Below are 19,892 nucleotides of genomic sequence, written 5' to 3'. Positions count from 1 at the left end.
TTAGTCAATAAATCATTGCGTTTCTCCTATTGACAAGAACCGTTACCTCATTTTGAACCAAATAATGATATTTGCTCTTTAATATGCTTCATATCAATCTGATCGCACTGATCCCAGGTCCAATAATCTTGTCTCACCCAACATAAGCTGCTTAGGCAAGAAGCCACCTCAGATACTGCAAAAAATCTCATATGGTGCCACAATGTGCCAATAAGCTACAAACTCGAATGTGATACATAAGGAAAAACGAACTCTGGAAAGAACTACTCAACCCACGTAACTAATTAAACGCCCGAAAAAGATGTTATAAACCTTTCTCAGAAAGCGAGAAGTAAAGCACGCAATAATAGCTATGGGAAACTGTACTCAATAACATACTGTTGCGGCGTGCAACTCGATCCACACATGATACTGTTCCGGCGTGCAACCCGATCCAACCATGATACCCGTGGTGGCGTGCCACCTAATCCAAACAACATATCCGTGGCGGCGTGCCACCCGATCCAACCATATGCCCATGGCGACGTGCCACCCAATCCGCACATAATAATCTAAAGAAAAAACACATCGAGACAAAACGCTTATACTCACGAAATGCCCGAATATCAACCATAAGCACGCCAAGTGCATAATACAAATCCTGGGGAGACGGGTAGCGTCATACGCTATAAAACTCAAGAACAGAACCTCAGTACACAGGACACGACCTCAGGTCATACTAAAGACAATACCAGCTTACTCTAAGCATCTGAATTCTTCCATGCTCATCCGAGCTCTTGACATTCTTGTCGACCTCAACTGCAACTTTGATCCTCAACTTCCAATCCCATGCCGCTCACTGCACCTAACATACCAATACGCAAGAGTACAAGAATTTCATCATAACTCCCGAACCACCAATAGGGTACGCACTTCATCAGATATAAACCTTTCATTTAACTCATTTCAGGAGAACCATTGCCACACGTGACTGAAATTGCATAACCGCAGAAAGTACAACCCCATGTAGTGGTCTAAACCACCATGTCCCTTCTGGGATCCATCTACTCAAAACAGGCCATAATAACTAAATACCTCCAAATAAATTAAATTACGGCGGCCGATCATTGCCACATCATGCCGATTTAACCATTGCTAACTGATCCGACTTCTTCTAATTTACCCTGGACTCGCCTTAGGAATAATAATAGCTCCATTTAAAACATAACGACCCCAAATCTGCACCCGTCCTGAATGACCTTATTTCACGAGACCATGCTGCCTCAAAAACCACGAACCACATCATACCCTCCTTGGGCGCACAATAGCATCGCCAACGGGTACACCTGTTCTTTAAGACCTTCCACGAATCCGAAGCTACTTCTTTCCTTCCTCCAATACTGCACCGCATACCCAATGATGACATAACATTCCAAGTCTCTTTCATACTCCACTACCACTGCTCGATACTTAACTATACTATGGACTTGCAATCCTTAGACACCGCATTTTAACTTTGAATCCCCTAGGACCGTTGTTGAGAGCCACCCACTCTGACTTGGTCCCGAATATAATCAACCAGAAGGCTCCGTTAGCACATGAACGCCCTCTCAAAGAAGCACCCGGCTGGATCACCTTTCTTGTACATCACATCTACATGAAGCATAAATATTGAATCTTCCCAAAGCCTGAACGTATATTGATAAGGCCAATTATAGCACACATTCCTCAAATCCTTTGCTAATATCAACATTGATGTTATCTTTCCTTAGTCGTAACAACCCACCAATATGCCGATAACCAGAAACCTCACAAGTAGACAACCATGCAATCCAATCATAGGCGGTGGGGCTCTCCCACTTAGCTTGAAGCTACCATTACATAACCCTGGAACCTACTAAGATTCCTTATCCCCTATTGCCATGATCTTGCACAATCAACCAGCCAAATTCCTCGAAATCCTTATGTTAAATATTTCATGAACATTCTGAATCACTAGCCACATTCACGTATTCGACTTCTTACTGGATAGCCAGTAAAATTCTTCGTAAAAGCTTCGTCAACACCACACAACCGCTAACCTGCTCACAGGAGATATTCCACCTTTGGAAATTCTATGCCGACATCCTCCAACAACGCTGCATCGAGTACAATTACCACGAAACCAATAAGCCATCATGAGCCCGTGCTCATTCACCAGTTGTACCAGTCCGTTCACTCCTCATGAACATCAACTAAAGGTGCGACAATACATTCCAATCCAAAGTCATGTTGTATCATGCTTCCTATTAAGCAACTCCCTCCTGTCACCCCCAATCTTCTTCAATATAGCACCGATACGCAAGACTCTACTAGACTCGCTCATGACTCGTGAGACCAAAGTGAACCTAGTGCTCTGATACCATGTTGTCACGACCGAAAATCCATTAAAGGTCGTGATGGCGTCGGACCCCGCTGTCAGGCAAACCAAAAATAAATACTTAATTTGGTTCTCATTTTAATACTTTTGAAATCATATTTCCTTCAACTAAATAGTAAAAGATGGAATTTACAGTGTACATAATAATATTGTTAACAATTTCAATACAGGACAACCCCTAATCACCCCAAAACCCGGTGTCATAAGTTCATGAGCATCAGCTAGGAATGTAAAATAAAATACAACATCTGTCCGGAATACAAATTGAACAGGAAAAATATAAATACTCTGAAGGCGACTCTGCTGGCTGTGACTCGTAGTATAAAGTGCAACTCACCTAAGTCCCCACAATAAACACGCCTCTGCACCCACAAGGCCACTAGGCATATATGTACCTGCACAAAAATGTGCAGCAAGTGTAGTATGAGTACGTAAATCAACGTGTACCCAGTAAGTATCCCACCTAACCTCGAAGAAGTAGTGACGAGGGGTCGGCCCTGACACTTACTATGGGCCATAAATAAAATACCGACATTTTACTTAAACAAGGATTGTATGAAATAACTGTAATCTCAATAACAAGAAGTAAGTGGACAATTCTTTTATTAATAGAAAATTTTTTCCAAACTTATTCTCGTCATTTAACAATTTATATCTCAAGCCAAAGAAGCAATATCAATTATAATTGATTCCAAAGATTTATCATGCGCAAATTATGCCGAGTTCGTACGGCCCGATCCAACATAATATTTATACCGTGCACTGCCGAGGGTCGAACGACACGAACCATATATGCATCTATCTGCTACCAAGGCATTCGGCCCGCTCCACAAAAGAGAAAACACATTAAACAACCAATTCAAGATTTATTAAGGGGGCAAATATTCCAAGAAATTTCAAATTCTCATTTAACGGTCAAGTAAATGAAGTTTAACCTTTTTTACAATTCCTTTATCAAATTTCTAAATGTTTTAAATAAATAAATTAACAAGTAGGGCGCGAACATCGCAAGTACAACATGATATGGGTCCTAGACTACCCGGACATAATCATAATAGTAGCTATGTACGGACTCTCGTCATCTCGTACGTACGTAGCCCCCACAAATAGAAGCACATAATAATTTGATTAACCTATGGGGTTAATTCCCTCTAACAAGATTAGAAAGGAGACTTACCTCGCTCCGAAATTTCATAACCGGCTCCAAAACCTTTCCAACAACTCAAACCAATGCCCATCACTCCAAAACTAGTCAATAAAGGTGCAAATCCATAAATATATACTCTAATACTCATCATAATTTAATTTACAACAATTTCTAACTCCGCTCGAAAAGTCGATAAAAATCACCCTCGGGCCCACATGCCCGGATTCAGAAAATTTTCGAAGATAAACACTACCCATAGCATTAGAAACTCAATTATATAATTTATTCTCAATTTCATGTCCAAATTCGTGGTCAAAATTTAAAAATACCAATTTCTAGATTTTTCTTCACAAATCCCAAATTTCTACAAATTTTCATGTCTAAATCCATATATAATCCAAGTATTTAACTTGCAATAGGTGGGAATCACTTACCTTGACATAGATGATGAAGATGGAGCTCCAAAATTGCTCCAAGACCGGCTCAAATGGAGGAAATGAAGTGAAATTGAGCCAAACCCTCGTTTTAAAGAAACACACTGCCCAGCCCGACCTTCGCACATGCGGTCAAATAGCCGCTTCTGCGTCTCCGCACCTGCGAAAATTCCATCGCAGGTGCGGCTCTAGCTTGGCCCAACAGTCCCCGTATATGCGCCCCATGTAGCGCATCTGCGCGTCCGCTTCTGCGGTCCACGCGTCGCACCTGCGCTCATTGCCCGCTCCTGCTTTTCCCACTTCGCACATGCACCTTTGCAGGTGCGCCCAAATGTTTCGTACCTGTAGTTAGTGGCCAACCTCCTCTCCTTTGCACCTGCGGCTACCTCTGCACAGGTGCGGTTACACTAGAAGCTGGAAACTTGAGCTGTTCTTCCTAAGTCCAAACTCGATCCGTTTACCGTCCGGAATCCACCCGAGGCCCTCGGGACCTCAACCAAATATACCAACACGTTCCAAAACACATTACGAACTTAGTCGAGGCCTCATATCACGCCCAATAACATCGAAACTACGAATCGCCCTCCAATTCAAACTTAATGAACTTTGAAATTCCAAACTTCTACAATCGATGCCGAAACCTATCAAATCACGTCCGATTGACCTCATATTTTGCACACAAGTCATAATTGACATTACGGACCTACTCCAACTTCAGGAATCAGAATTCAACCCCGATATCAAAAAGTCCACTCCCCGTCAAACTTCTCAAAATTATCCAAATTTCCAACTTTCGCCCAAATGACCCCAAAATGACCTACGAACCTCCAAATCCACATCCGGACGCGCTCCTAATACCAGAATAACCATACAGAGCTATTCCCAGACTCGGAATCCCAAACAGACATCGATAACATTGAAATATATTTCAACCCAAATTTATGAAATTCTTCCAAAATGCCAACTTCCATAATAGGCGCCGAAACGCTACCAGGTCACCCAAAAACCCCTCCGGTTACATGCCCAAGTCCAAAATCATCATACGAACCTGTTGGTACCTTCAAATCCCGATTCCGAGGCCGTTTACTAAAAAATCATACTTTAGTCAATTCCTCCAACTTAAGGCTTCCAAAATTAGAATTTTCTTTCCAAATCGACTACAAACTTTCCGAAATTAAATTCCGACCACGCGTACAAGTCAGAATACCTGAAGTGAAGCTACTCAGGGTCTCAAACCGCCGAATGACGTGCTAGAGCTCAAAACGACCGGTTGGGTTGTTACATCCATAATACCTACGACATTCACAATAACCTCCATAATTCAATAGCTTCACAAATAATCTCAAACTAGTTGAGGAAAATAACTTACAAACATTCGTAGATTGTTTTAGGCGCATTTAAATAAATTATCGTGACTATGGGTACGGTTCCCGTGGCATAGTCATGATACATAACCCCAATTCGAGTACGCGTTTCGCGCGACTCAACCACAACTTGAAATAATAATGAAAATAAACATGTTGTAAATTGCGGGTGCATTTCACGTGACATGATTAGCAATATGTACAAAAACAAACGAGTGTGCGATATCGCGACTTGTTCAAATAAAGTTCCATAAATATTAAAAGTGGTCAGGAAGTAAAAATGCACAATAGAATTTAAAACAGGTAATAAATCAGATAATTAGGCCAACTATTAATAGTTGAGCGAACGTGCTAAAACCACGGAACTCGGGAGTGCCTCACACTTTTTTCCGGATTAACAGAATTCCTTACCCGGTCTTTTGTGTTCGCGGACTTTAAAACAGAGTCATATTTCCTCGATTTGGGATTTTAAAATAAACCGGTAACTTGGGACACCATAATAAATTATTCCAAGTGGCGACTCTAAAATTAAATAAATAATCTCATTTCAAATAATGTCACTTCAATTGGAAAAACTCCTTATCCCTCGGGAAAAAGGAGGTGTGACACTTATCAATCAATTCAATACTAGAATACCGATTTCACCTTCTAAAATATTCAACAATAATTAAACTAGCAATAATCTCATGAAAATGATCAATTAAACAGTAATAACTTAAGCAGGAATATCTTAATTAAATAGGCAATTATTTACAATAAACAAATTCTACCCGCATGCTTTTACTCAACCACAACATATAAGTACTCGTCACCTCACATATACGTTGTACCCGCACATTTAATCACGTAGCAAATAGACAAATAAGTCCTACTCCCTCAAGTCAAAGTTAACCACGACACTTATCTCGATTTGAAACCAAATTCAAGATTCCAATAAACCTTTTCCTCGCGAATTCATGTCTGAAATCCTCAAATCTAGTCATAAATAATTCAATATATTTAATAAAATCGTAGAAATTGATTCCATATGAAATTACTAATTTTTGGATTAAAATTCGAAATTCATTTTAAAAATCGACAATGGGACCCACATCTAGAATCTTGAAAAAATTATGAAAACCGAACACCCGTTCCGATACGAGTTCAACCATATAAAAATTATCGAATTCCGATATCGGATTGGCTTTCAAATCTTCTTTTTATATTTTTTGGAAGATTTTATAAAAATCTCAATTTCTTCTATCTAAATCCAAAATAAACGATGAATATTGATATGGATTTATGAAATGTAATCTCTTTCGGATATAGAATACTTATCCAAGTAGAAATCGTGAAAAATCCTTTTATAATCGCCTAAATCCGAGACTCAAAACACAAAAATAAGTAAAAATGGTTAACTCCCGTTTTTAAGCACTCTATCCAGCATTTTTCGTATTTGCGGACTTATTTTCGCACTTACGGACTCGCATATGCGGAACAGGGCTTCCCAGCAGAGGACCGCATCTGCGGACCTTCACGTCGCAGAAGCGACTGCGATGCGCAGAAGCACGAAGGAAGTCGCAAAAGCGAGACCTCCGCATTTGCGGTCTCTCAGCCGCGGAAGCGGCATCGCTCCTGCGTGAAATACACCGCAGAAGCGGTCAGGAGGTGACCCACGTCGCAGAAGAGACCAAAATTTCGCAAAAGCGCCCTCACACTTGCGGCCAAAATTGCGCAGTTGCGACGCACCAGAACAAGACTTGTGTTCTTGAACAAAAATGGTCCAAAATATGTCAGAAGCTCATCCGAGCTCTTCGGGACCTCGTCCGAATATTCCAACAAGTCACGTAACATAATGTGGACTTACTCGGGGTTTCAAATCACGTCAAACAATATCAAAATTACAATTCATACCTCGATTTGGACTTTTGATTTTTCAAACTTTTCACTTTGCAAAACTCGTGCCAAAACATATTAAACGAATCCAGAATGACTTTAAATTTGGCACACAAGTCATAAATGATGCAATGGAGCTATTCCAATTTTTGGAATGTCAATCCGAGTCCGATATCAATAAAGTCAAATCCGTGGTCAAACCTTGGAATCCTTTAAATTTCTAGTTTTCGTTAAATGGCGATAATTTGAGCGAGGGACATCTAAATTAAATTTCAGGCATATGCCCAAGTCCCAAATCACGATACGGACCTACCGAGACTATCAAAATACTGATCCGTATCCGTTTGCTCAAAATATTAACCGAAGTCTAAATATATGTAGAGCATAAATACACCAATTACTCTTTTGTGATACTATAATAGATTTAACCTAGCTAGCATAATTATTGATTTTAATAAAATAATCAACTACTATTATAGGTGTTGAGCCAAAGGCAGTAACTACATTCATGATACTCGCCGTAGAGTCAAAGGCGGATCTAGAATAATGAAAATGAGTTCAATTGAGTCAGTTATTTTTCAACATAGACCACGCGTATATAAGTGAAACCCCCTAAAAAATAGAACAAATATCAATTCTTGAACTCATAGTTTCAAAATAAAAAAAACTTAAGAATTTTAAAGTTATAAGTTTAATTATGGAATCTATTTTTTGTGCACATCTCTCGTACTGGTAGTATTAGTGTTAGTCTGATATTCTATTATTGTTAGATTTCTATTACTACGTATTTTTCTCGTGCATCTAATATTGCTGATCACGCTTAATAATATGGAAGGAGATTTTTGCGTGTGATTCTTCGAGAGAAAGAATCCTTATTTATTTGGATTTTCAAGTTTTATATGTGCTTAACTAGTTTTGATAAGTGTATGATTAATAACTAGATGTTGGTAAGTTAGAACTTATTTGGGACATATCTGTAAGATTCCGAATTTTAAATTCGTATAAAATAATGGGTTCACTAGAAATAGTTCTTTTGATGTGGAGCATAAATATATTTATGGCAATCCATTAAAATTTTAATATAAGTTTTTAAAAATCAATGAGTTAAGCGCTAAGAAAGTAAAAATCGAATCTACCAAATTTAAATTTTGATGTAAAGAATACATACACCAATTACTCTTTTGTGATACTATAATAGATTTGAACTATCTAGCATAAATATTTGATTTAGAAAAAACAAATCTACTATTATTATTATAGGTTAAGCCAAAGGCAGTGAATGCATTCATGATACTTCTTATTAAGTCAAGGGCGGACCTAGAATTTTGAAAGCAAGTTCGATTGAGTCAATTATTTTCACTTATACTATAATAGAAGCAACAGTTAGGTTCTTCGACTGTCATCAACTAAGCTAGTTATATAGCCACGTGGCTTTTGTAGTCTTAAAAAGATATTGGCTTCTCCGTATGACTACTATTATCTAGCTTACAAAAAAGTAAAATTCCCAAAAGCAAAGAAAATGAAAATAAATAAAGAAGAAATTTTAGAAACAAAACTAAAAAAATGAAAGATAAAGGAATACAAAGGAAAACACTTGGACGCTCCATTAATACAGGTAATGCAAACTGCAAATGTAAAATTAAAATTTTGCAAGCCTTAGTCGCTAATTTCAAAATCTCACATTCTAACTTGAATTTTCTAATGTTACATCATAATTTTAGACGCAAAGCTTTACGAACTATATAAAGGCCAAATTCTAGATAAACTATTATTGGCATATATTTAGGTTAAATTGACTGAATAATCATACAAGTATTATGAAACTTTGTTAGGTTTCTTTATCTAATTACATCACAAGTTTATGAATAAGTTGGATGTACCCTTTTGTCACCTTTTAGTGGCATATCAACTTTGCATGATACGGAAGCAAAGAAAAGAGATATTTAATTGGTAAAACTTTACATGTTCTAGGTATTTACTTAAATCGTGCTAAATTTACTATAGTTAAAAGATAAACTAAAGTAAAAATATATATTATTTAATTATATTTTGATAATAATATTGTATGTTGAGACATATATCACATATTCGTTGAATTAGTATTAAACATAATTTTGTTACAAATATAATCGAAGTAGAATCCGAGCAGTAATGCCGCCACCATTTGATACAGTTACCCTAAAGAGATTGATTGCAAATGCACATTCACAATATTAAGTTAAAAATGGATATAGTAAAGAAAGAACTTTTCATTTTAACCGTAATTCTCGGGAGATATGGGCCCACTCAAATTTCCCTTTCTCTTGAGAGTATCATAGCCCAATCCGAAAATTTCACAGACAACTGCGTTTTACAAATGCATTATAGTTATGTTTTTCCTTCAATTTTGTGGCTATTGGCTTCAATAGCTTCTACCAAGTTATTGACTTTGGGCAACTTTGTTAGTGTTAATTATTTTTCTTATTTGATTGATTATTTATTATTATTCATGAATAACAAATTCACGAGATCCCATATTTATTATCCGTCAATAACAAATTCAAAAGACCACAGTAATCCGACGATGTCAAAACCTAATATCATTGTCTTCTTCTAAATAATTTTCATCTAATACTTGAACTGAAATTGGTTTCTATCTATACGTATTTTAATTTTCAGCATAAAAAAATGTGTAGCTAACTTAAGAGGAGAAGAACATATGCCTCAGTCAGGAGGTGTGAGAGGTTGGCCTTGGGGGTAAAAGGAAGGGTAGAGGTAGGCCAAAGAAGTCTTGGGAAGAGGTGATCAGGCGGGACATAGCGCAACTTGAGCTAATCGAGGACATGACCCTGGATAGGAGGGTGTGGCGGTTGAAGATTATGGTAGAAGATTAGTAGGTAGTCATGCGTTTCCCTTTGTCTTCAGTATTTCGTTAGTGTTAGTGTTAGTATGGTACCCTTTCATCTTGAGTTTGCTATTTTCGCATATCTTGTTCTGTTAATGCATGTCACCAATACTTCCTTAGTTTGCTATCAGTGCTCCTTTTATATTCTCTATTTGCTAACAGGCCTCAGGTTTAGTTTCTCTAAATAAATTTTCTTACTATTACTTACTATAGGTACTTCTTTCATATTCTTTATTACTATCTTCAATTTATTTTCCTAATATATTGTCTTGTTATGAATTGTTATCAGCGCTTCTTCCATCTTCTTTAGCCGAGGGTCTACCGGAATGTCACGATCCAAAATCCCTCTGAAGGAGTCGTGATGACACCTAATCTCTAAAACTAGGTAAGCCTAATACGTACCGAAATGTTAACAGGTTCTACTAAACAACTATTAAACATGAACCGGAAATTTCTAAATAAGCTAATAATTTTAACATGATACAATATCCCAAAACCAGTAGTACAAGTTATAAACTTTTCTACGAGTCACTAGAAATATCAACACAATACGTTATTGTCCTGGAATAATAGGAAACAATGGAAATAGAAGATAACAGATGGTGACTACGGAGCCTGCGAACGTCAAGCAGGTATATCTTGAAGTCTCCAGCCGCGTAGACATAATTATTAAACCAACGCGATCATAAGTACCTGGATCTACACAAAAATGTTCAGAAGTGTAGTATTAGTACTCCACAACGTTACCCAATAAGTATCAAGCCTAACCTCGGTAGAGTAGTGACGAGGCCAGGACAAGACACCTACCGGATATGTAAACATGTGCAGGATATGACATAAAGCTAACAAGGAAAGAATATCAATGTAAGGCCAATAACAGAAGGAATTCAAATTACAATCAACAGTGAAGGTAAAGGGGACACGAATGGAAACGAGAAATAACCAAGTAATTAAGCAACAACACAGTCAGAATACGGATGAAGTATGAATGTGTCCAAGTAGGGAAAACGATGACAACTCAATCAATCAAATCATTCTTAACACACGAATTTCAACAATCCCACTTCTCGTAATCTCAGATCATAAATCACAACTTCCGAACGTTACACACATGGCACCTTGTGCCCATATTTTCCATATCACTTTCGCACGATAAAATTCATGTGCTACCAGGTACATAGTATTCGTATCAAATGCTAATAAATAATATTCGAGGGATCTATTCATATATAACAAAGTAAAATTAAAGTTTCTGAACCAAACATGAAATCAATGAGAAAATGAGTTAATTTGGAAAATATTTGGGTGAAGAGAATAACATTTTCAAATAGAATAAGGCATTGGATAAACTACTGATTTGAATATAGAATTTATTAAATTAAAACATAATAGCAATTCCTTTTTAAGCAAAGTAGAAACATCAGATAGGGTAAGGAGATTAAGTTGAGAAATTGATTAAAGCGAAATATGACGACTATTAGAATAGTAAGGTACCGAATGAAATGCCGAGTTTTAACTTAAGAGTCACATAAGGTAAGCAAGTTATTAATTCTTTTAGTTAAAACCATTATGTTACTAACAACTAGACAGGGTATGAGATAATGACTCAGTGTAGTAAATTCATCTTGAAAATTAATTCACCAAAATAATAATAATAGGAAAGGAAAACAGGAAATGACGGCAAAGAAGTAATAAATGAAAACAACTCAATCCTCGAAATATCAGTAAAACAAAACCTAGAAATACCAATCCTCAAAGTCTCGTACGAAAGAACCGAAGCCAATACAATACAACAAGGAATACAAACACATAAACTGTTGCGGCACGCAACCCGATCCCTCCATAAAACACTATCCTCCCTTATTCCATCATATAAATATCAATATCAATATATATATATATATATATATATATATATATATATATATATATATATATATATGTTGTGACGTGCAACCCGATCCCACCATATAATCAGAGTCAATATCATAATCCTCCCTTATATCACCATATCTGTCACGATCCAAAATCCTTTAAAGGTCGTGATGGCGCCTAACACCACTGTCAAGCAAGCCAACACTAAAAGTTTAACTTAATTACTCATTTTTAGTATTTTTGAAATCGTAATTTCCTTCAATTAAATTGTAAGAGATAAAATTTTACAGAGTAAATGATAATATCTTCACAACAACAATACGGAATAACCCATAATTATCCACAAACTCTGGTGTCATAAGTGCATGAGCATTTACTAGGAAGTAAAAAAAATACACCATCTGTCCGGAATACAAATTGGACAGGAGAATATAAATAACTCTGAAGGAGACTCTGCTGGCTGCGGATCGTAACATGAAATGCAACTCACGGTAAGTCCCCGCATCATCCGCGCCTCCGCGCCCAAAGGACCACCAGACATAAAAGTACCTGCACAAAAATGTGCAGCAAGTATAGTATGAGTGTAAATCCACGTGTACCCAATAAGTATCTAGCCTAACCCCGGAGGAGTAGTGACGAGGGGTCGTTCTCGATACTCACTAGTGGTCCAATAATATCAGGTACAGTAAAAAGGTGAACAAATATGAGGCAGAGTAAATAAATAAAATAAATGAGTATAAATACGTGGATCAATTCTCCTCTTTACAATATGCTCAAGCTCTCAATTAGTAAATTTCCTCCTCAATCGGAGCATATATATAAATATATAGTGAATCTCACCAAAATAGGTCGTTATACTTCAAATCAGGAAGAACTCACAGATACACTGGCTTCTTGCCAAATTTTACGCACGATTTCATGAGGATATTTTATAGAAATTCCAAGGCGTACAACCCGATCCAACATAAATATTAAATTGTGCACTGCCGAGGATCGAAGACACGAACCATAGATGCATCTATTAACCTGCCGAGACGAACGACCCGCTCCCATGAGAGTGTGGTACATAAATCCTGCCGAGGCGAACGTCCCGATCCCATTAGAATATGAAGCTTTAACGGGTCCTTGAAAAAACTAACAAATAAACGTGTGAGTTATAATTTCTTTAACAAAATTGTTTCAATGAAACATGCATATATATATATATATCGCGGACACAATTTCATAAGAGGAGTACAATTGTTTCGTGATTAATTATGAAACTCGTGAAGTCTCTACAATAACGACTTTATCACTCTATGCATGTCTAGTATCAAGTCATAATGCGAAATAAAAGAATTGAACGAGCAAAGATAATCTTTATAGTGCAAGTATAGCATGGTGCGAACCAAAGTCTACTCGGACAATAACATGAATCTAGCTACGTACGGACTCTCGTCACCTCGTACGTACGTAGCCCCCGCATCAAGTTACACATATTAAATATATCACCTAGGGGTAGTTTCCCCCTCACAGAGTTAGAAAGGAGACTTACCTCGTCTCAAAGCTTACTTTCCGGTCCACAATGGTGCTTTAAACCCTCAGCTCGGTGCCAAACGACCCGAAACTAGTCAATGTTATTTAAAATAGTCAATACATGTTTAAGAGTTCATATCCTAAATATTAATGTGATTTTCCAACCCAAATTGAAGAATTCCAAAAATTCACCCCCGGCCCACGTGCCCGGATTCCGAATATTTTCGGAGAAAATTGTTACCCATAACCTCATGAACTCAAATATATGATTTTTATCAAATTCCATAACTATTTTCGTGGTCAAATCCCATTTTATCAAAACCCTAGGTTTTCCTCAAAAATCCCATAAATCCCACCATTTTCCATGTTAACTCTACTTATGATTCGTGTATTTAGCTAAAGAATCGATAAGGATCACTTACCTCTTGGTGTTGATGGAACCCCTCTCAAAAATGCTCTCAAAATCGTCCAAGACCATATGGGAAATGGGGAAAATAAAGCTAAGTCCCACATTAAAAACTACTGCACAGGTCGCAGGTGTCGCATTTGCGACACCTCGTTCGCAAATGCGACAAAATGATCGCAAATGCGACCAAAAACTTCGCAAATGCAAAGAGGGCCAGTTCGCAAAAGCGGCGGGTTCTTTGCAAATGAGAAACCCTCAAAGACTTCCCAACTTCGCAAATGCGAATGTCTCTTTACAAATGCGATCTCGCAAATGCGATCAAAGCTTCGCATTTGCGAGACCTGCAACTCCAGTCCAGAAACACCAGAAAATTGGAGCTTTTCCTCATCCTTCCGAACGTCTGAAACTCACCCGAGATCTCGGGGCTCCACACCAAACTTCCTCACAAGTCTAAAACCATCACACGAACTCGCTCGCGCGATCGAAACACTGAAATAACATAAAAAATCACGAATCGGACGCCAAAACGCATTGATTAACTCATGAACTCAAAAACTTCTAAAAACATTTCCGCACGTCTGATTCCTATCAAATCATCTCGGAATGACGCCAAATTTTATGTGAAAGTCTTAAATGACATTACATACCTACTCCAACTTCCGAAATTGGAATCGGAACCCGATTACATAAAGTCCACCCTCGGTCCAACTTTCCAAACTTCAAGTTTCCAACCTTCGCCAAATGACCCAGAAACAACCTCCGGACCTCCAAATCCACTTCCGGACGCGCTCCTAAGTTCAGAATCACTATACAGAGCTATTCCCAGGTTCGAAATCCCAAACGGACATCTATAATGTAAAAAAATCTACTTCAACCCAAACTTATGAAATTCACTCAACATGCCAACTTCCACTATTAGGCGCCGAAATGCTCCCGGGTCATCCAAAACCCGATCCGGATATACGCCCAAGTCCGAAATCATCATAAAAACCTATTGGAACCTTCAAATCTCTATTCTGAGGTCTACTCAAAAATCAAACCTTAGTAAATTCTTCCAACTTAAAGCTTCCGAAATGAGAATTTTCTTTCTAAATCAACTCCGAACTTCCCGAAATTCAATTCCGACCACACGTGCAAGTCATAATACCTGAAGTGAACCTACTCATGGCCTCAAACTGCCGAACGACGCGCTAGAGCTCAAAACGACCGGTCGTGTCGTTACATCCTCTATTACTTAAACATATGTTCGTCCTCGAACATGCTAAGAACAGCTCTAGAGTTGTCTGAAATCGTTGTTTAATACCTCGTGCACCTACCCGTCCTACCACAATTCAGTTGAGCATATTAGATCGATCCAATCTGAAGATCCTCCTTTTTATTTAGTCAAGTAAGCCTTAGAGTGAAATTCCAATATCCGGAATTCTCCACTATGCATGTTTCTATCATACAAACATCGTATCAATCACTACACACTGCACCAAACACGATTACATACCCTTATTGGATTCATACCATGCACTGTGTAACTCATTTGCCAAGGCAATCATTCCCAAGCACAACAGCTAAAATTTGCACTGACCGGAAGCCCGTAGTATACCTCATGAAACATATAAGTCCTGTTTCAACTCTCGCAATACTGCCACGACAGAAGAGATGTGTAGAAACTCATAACCACCTGCTGAATCACAATTTATGGAGTCTCTCCTCCCGACAAGAACCACTACCTCATTCTGGACTGAATGACGGTATTTACTCTTTGATGTGCCTTATATAAATCTGATCGCACTGATCCTAGGTTCAATAATCTCGTCTCCCCCAGCACAAGCTGCTCAGGAAATAAGCCACCTCAGGCACTGCCAAAAGTCTCATATGATGCCACAATGTGCCAAAAAGCTACAACTCAAATGGGATACATAAGGAAAACGAACTCTGGAACAAACTACCCAACCCACTTAACGAATTAAACAACCGAAAAGGTGTTATGAACCTTCCCCAGAAAGTGAGAAGCAAAACACACAAGAATAGATATGGGGAACTGTACTTAACATCACGTTGTTGCGGCGTGCAACCCGATCCAACCATGATACTCGCGGCGGCATGCCACCCGATCCAAACAACATACCCGTGGCGGCATGCCACCCGATCCAAACAACATACCCGTGGCGGCGTGCCACCCGATCCAAACAACATACCCGTGGCGGCGTGCCACCCGATCCACTCATAATAATCTATAAGGAAATACTTACCGATCAAGAATGCTCATACCTACAAAATTCCCGAATGTCGAACACGAACACACCAAGTGCAAAAATATAACCCTGGGGAGGCGGATAACGCCTTACGTTAAAAAACCCAAGCACAACTAGGGTGCAATAAATGACCCGCATCTCGAGAGCCATCTTTCTCATATAACACCACAAACTACACGGGACCATAACACATGTGCGAATAATCAAGCCGCCTCACAACCCACCTCGCATAATATAGATTACATGGAATAGCTGACGACAGAATAGCATCCAAGGCCCGAAGACTCCTCGGTAACCAACGTTATGCTGAAATGAACACATCCACCTTGATATAGAGAACACACTCACATTTAGATCCACCCACGGGCCTCAAGACGATTTTGATCGTACCACATGACAACCAAGAATAACCGTCAAATTCGGGATAAATTTCCACAGTTCACAACCAGATGAACAAAGCGCTCTTCAAGCATAAATTCTCATATTAGAGATAGTACCATAATCTCCATACTTGGTTTCAATCTCCAATCAATCAAGTGACTACATGTCACACTTATACAATCTCCCCATGGGATACGCTCCCACGACATTCCGCACCATGTAACAAGTCTGCACATCCGTACTACCGGCCATACTAATGCTGTAAGGCGAATCGGGAATTTGCAAATCAGTACACCAAGCCTATTACATAGGACACCGATCTCATGTGACGCTAAAGTCAATACTAGATTACTCTAAAAGTCTGAATTCTCCCCCGCTCATCCGAGCTCGTGACATTCTTGACGATACCAAAACTGCAACCTTGATCCTCAACTTCAAATTCTCACGCCGCTCACTGCACCTAACATGCCAATACGTGAGAGTATAAGAATTTCATCATAACTCCTGAACCACTAGTAAGATACACACTTCATCATATAGGAACCTTTCACTTAACTCATTTCAGGAGAACCATAGCAACACGCGACCAAATTCACATAACCGCATAAATTACAATCCTCTAGTAGTGGTCTAAACTGCCATAACTCTTCCGGGATCCATCTACACATAACATGCTATAATACTCGAATGCCTCCAAATAAAATCAATTACGGAGGCCGTCAAGCATCGCACGTACCGCCACAAATCACGTGCATAACTTAACACGTTGAATGAACTGATCATTGCCACCACTATGCCAATTCAATCATTGCTAACTGATCCGACTTCTCCCAATTTACTCTGGACTTTCCTTAGAAATAATAGTAGCTCCATTTCAAATATAACGAACCCAAATCCGCACTCATCCAGAGCGACCTCATTTCATGAGACCACGTTATCTCAAAACCCACGAACCATCTCATACCCTCCTTGTGCGCATATTCACATCTTCAACTGGTATACCCATTCTGATAATTTCTCTATGAATCCGAAGTTATTTCCTCCCATTCCTCCCAATGCTGCACCGCAGACCAATGATAACATAGAACACTCCAAGCCCCTTTCATAATCCACTACAAAAGCTCGATACTTAACCATACCACAGACTCGAAATCCTTAGGCGCCGCACTTAATTTTTTTTTTGAACCCACTAGGACCGTTGTTGAGAGTCACCCACTCCAACTTGGTCCTGAATATAATCGACTCCAAGGCTCTGCTAGCACATGAACACCATTTCAAGGAAGCACCCAATTGAATCACTTTCCTTGTATATCATATCTACACGAAGCATAAACTTTGAATCTTCCTAAAGCCTGAACATGAATCGACAAGGCCAAATATAGCACACATTCCCCCAAATCCTTTGCTCAAATTACCACTGATGTTTTCTTGCTTTAGTCGTAATAACCCGCCAATATGCCGATAACCAGAAACCTAACAAGTGGACAACCATGCAATCCAATCGTACACGGTGGGGGCTCTCCCACTTACCTTGAAGCTACCATTACATAATCCTAGAACCTACCAAGATTCCTTCTTCCTCACTGACATGACCTCGCGCAACCGACCCGCCAAACTTCTCGAAATCTTTATGTTACACATTTTATGAACACTCTAAATCACTAGCCACATTCACATATTCGAATTCCTCGTCGAAGCTTCATCAACACCGCGCAACCGCTAACCTGCTCACAAGAGATAACCCACCTGTGGAAATTTCCATACCGACATCTTCCAACGACGCTTCTCTAGGTACAATTACCACGAAACCAATTGCGACATCTGCAGCTGTGTAAAAGATGAAAAACTCGAAACTTAGCTCATTTTATACTATTTCTCAACCCTAAATACTCTAGAGTCAATTTTTAAGAGACTTTTCTTCCCAAAATCATTGGTAAGCAACTCTAATCCACTTTCTTTCAATTCTCCGTTACTTTTGATGAGATTTCAACATCAAATCTAGGATTTCCATGGTAGAAATTAGGGATTTGGGTAGAATTTAAAGATTTTATAAAATTGAGATTTAGACTTCAAATTGAGGTCGTATTTCGAAACAAATCACATAATCGGGGTCGGAGGTGAATGGGTAATCGGGTTTTGGTCAGAACCTAGAGTTTTGACCAACCGGGTCAAGGGTTGAATTTTGTTGACTTTTTAAAAAATGATCAAAATTAAATTTTTTCACTCATGGGTAGCTTCTAAAGTCTATTTTGAATTATTTGAACTATATTTAGCTATATTTGATTGGTTTGGAGGCTAATTCTGAAGAAAAAGCCGCGGTTGTGCCTCTGGTTGCAGAACGAGATAAGTGTCGTAGTTAATATTGACTTGAAGGATTAGCACTTGTTGGTTTATTTTCTACGTGTAATACGTGTGGGGGCAACGTATATGTAAGGTGACGAGTATATATGCGTTGTCATTGTTTCTTGGTGTTAGATTGTTTCATTAACTATGTTTTCCATGCCTAGAGTAGATTATTACTTCTTTAATTATTCATTTCGTATTTATTGTTTACTTCAAAGATGTTAGATATTTTGAAAGTTGAGTTTTGTTATCATGGAACTATAATTGAAGAGAAAATTACTTCCTACCTTGATTGTGCAGTCTTGAATTTATGTTGTTGCTTGGTGAGGAGGAGATAAAAGCACGAAGGATGTTGTTGTGCCTTATTCACATTCAATATCATATATTGAGAGGTTGTGAGAAGTAAAGCACGAAGAGTGATGCCGTGCCGGAGAGTAAAAGCATGAAGGGAGATGTTGTGCCGGAGAGTAAAAGCACGAAGGGTGATGCCGTGCCATTTTATTCATGATATTACATGGTGCGGACGAGAATAAAAGCACAAAAAGTGATGCCATGCCATCTTCATTTCATTGCCTTAATTGATTTTCGGATTGGTGATTTACTTGGTTACATTGTTCCTTATTTCAGAAAATATTATTTGGTGATTTCGTACTTGCCGTTCTTGTGGTATTTTTCCTTTTGCATGTCCCTCCCAGTTAGTATTTTATTTTTTTACTAGTTATTTTATTGCTTTATGTATATATATCTGTACATAATTTTATGTAGGTGTCTTTTGTCATAGCCTCGTCACTACCTCGTCGAGGTTAGGCTCGACACTTACAGAGTATATTGGGTTAGATGTACTATGCTATACTTCTGCACTTCTTGTGCAGATACTAGTATTGGTCCCAGCGGTGTTTAGAGGTGCGTCTGCTCGGATCATATTCTCTTTGGAGACGACTTGTAGAGCTTCTGGCGTTCGCAGACCTTGAACTCCCTTTCCATTTCCTATCTTTACTGTTTATCTCATTTGAACAATTGT

This window comes from Nicotiana tabacum, chromosome 17 (assembly GCF_000715075.1).
Source record: "Nicotiana tabacum cultivar K326 chromosome 17, ASM71507v2, whole genome shotgun sequence".
Lineage (NCBI taxonomy): Eukaryota > Viridiplantae > Streptophyta > Magnoliopsida > Solanales > Solanaceae > Nicotiana > Nicotiana tabacum.
The sequence above is the reverse complement of the archived record's forward strand: the minus strand, read 5'-3'. Positions refer to the sequence as shown.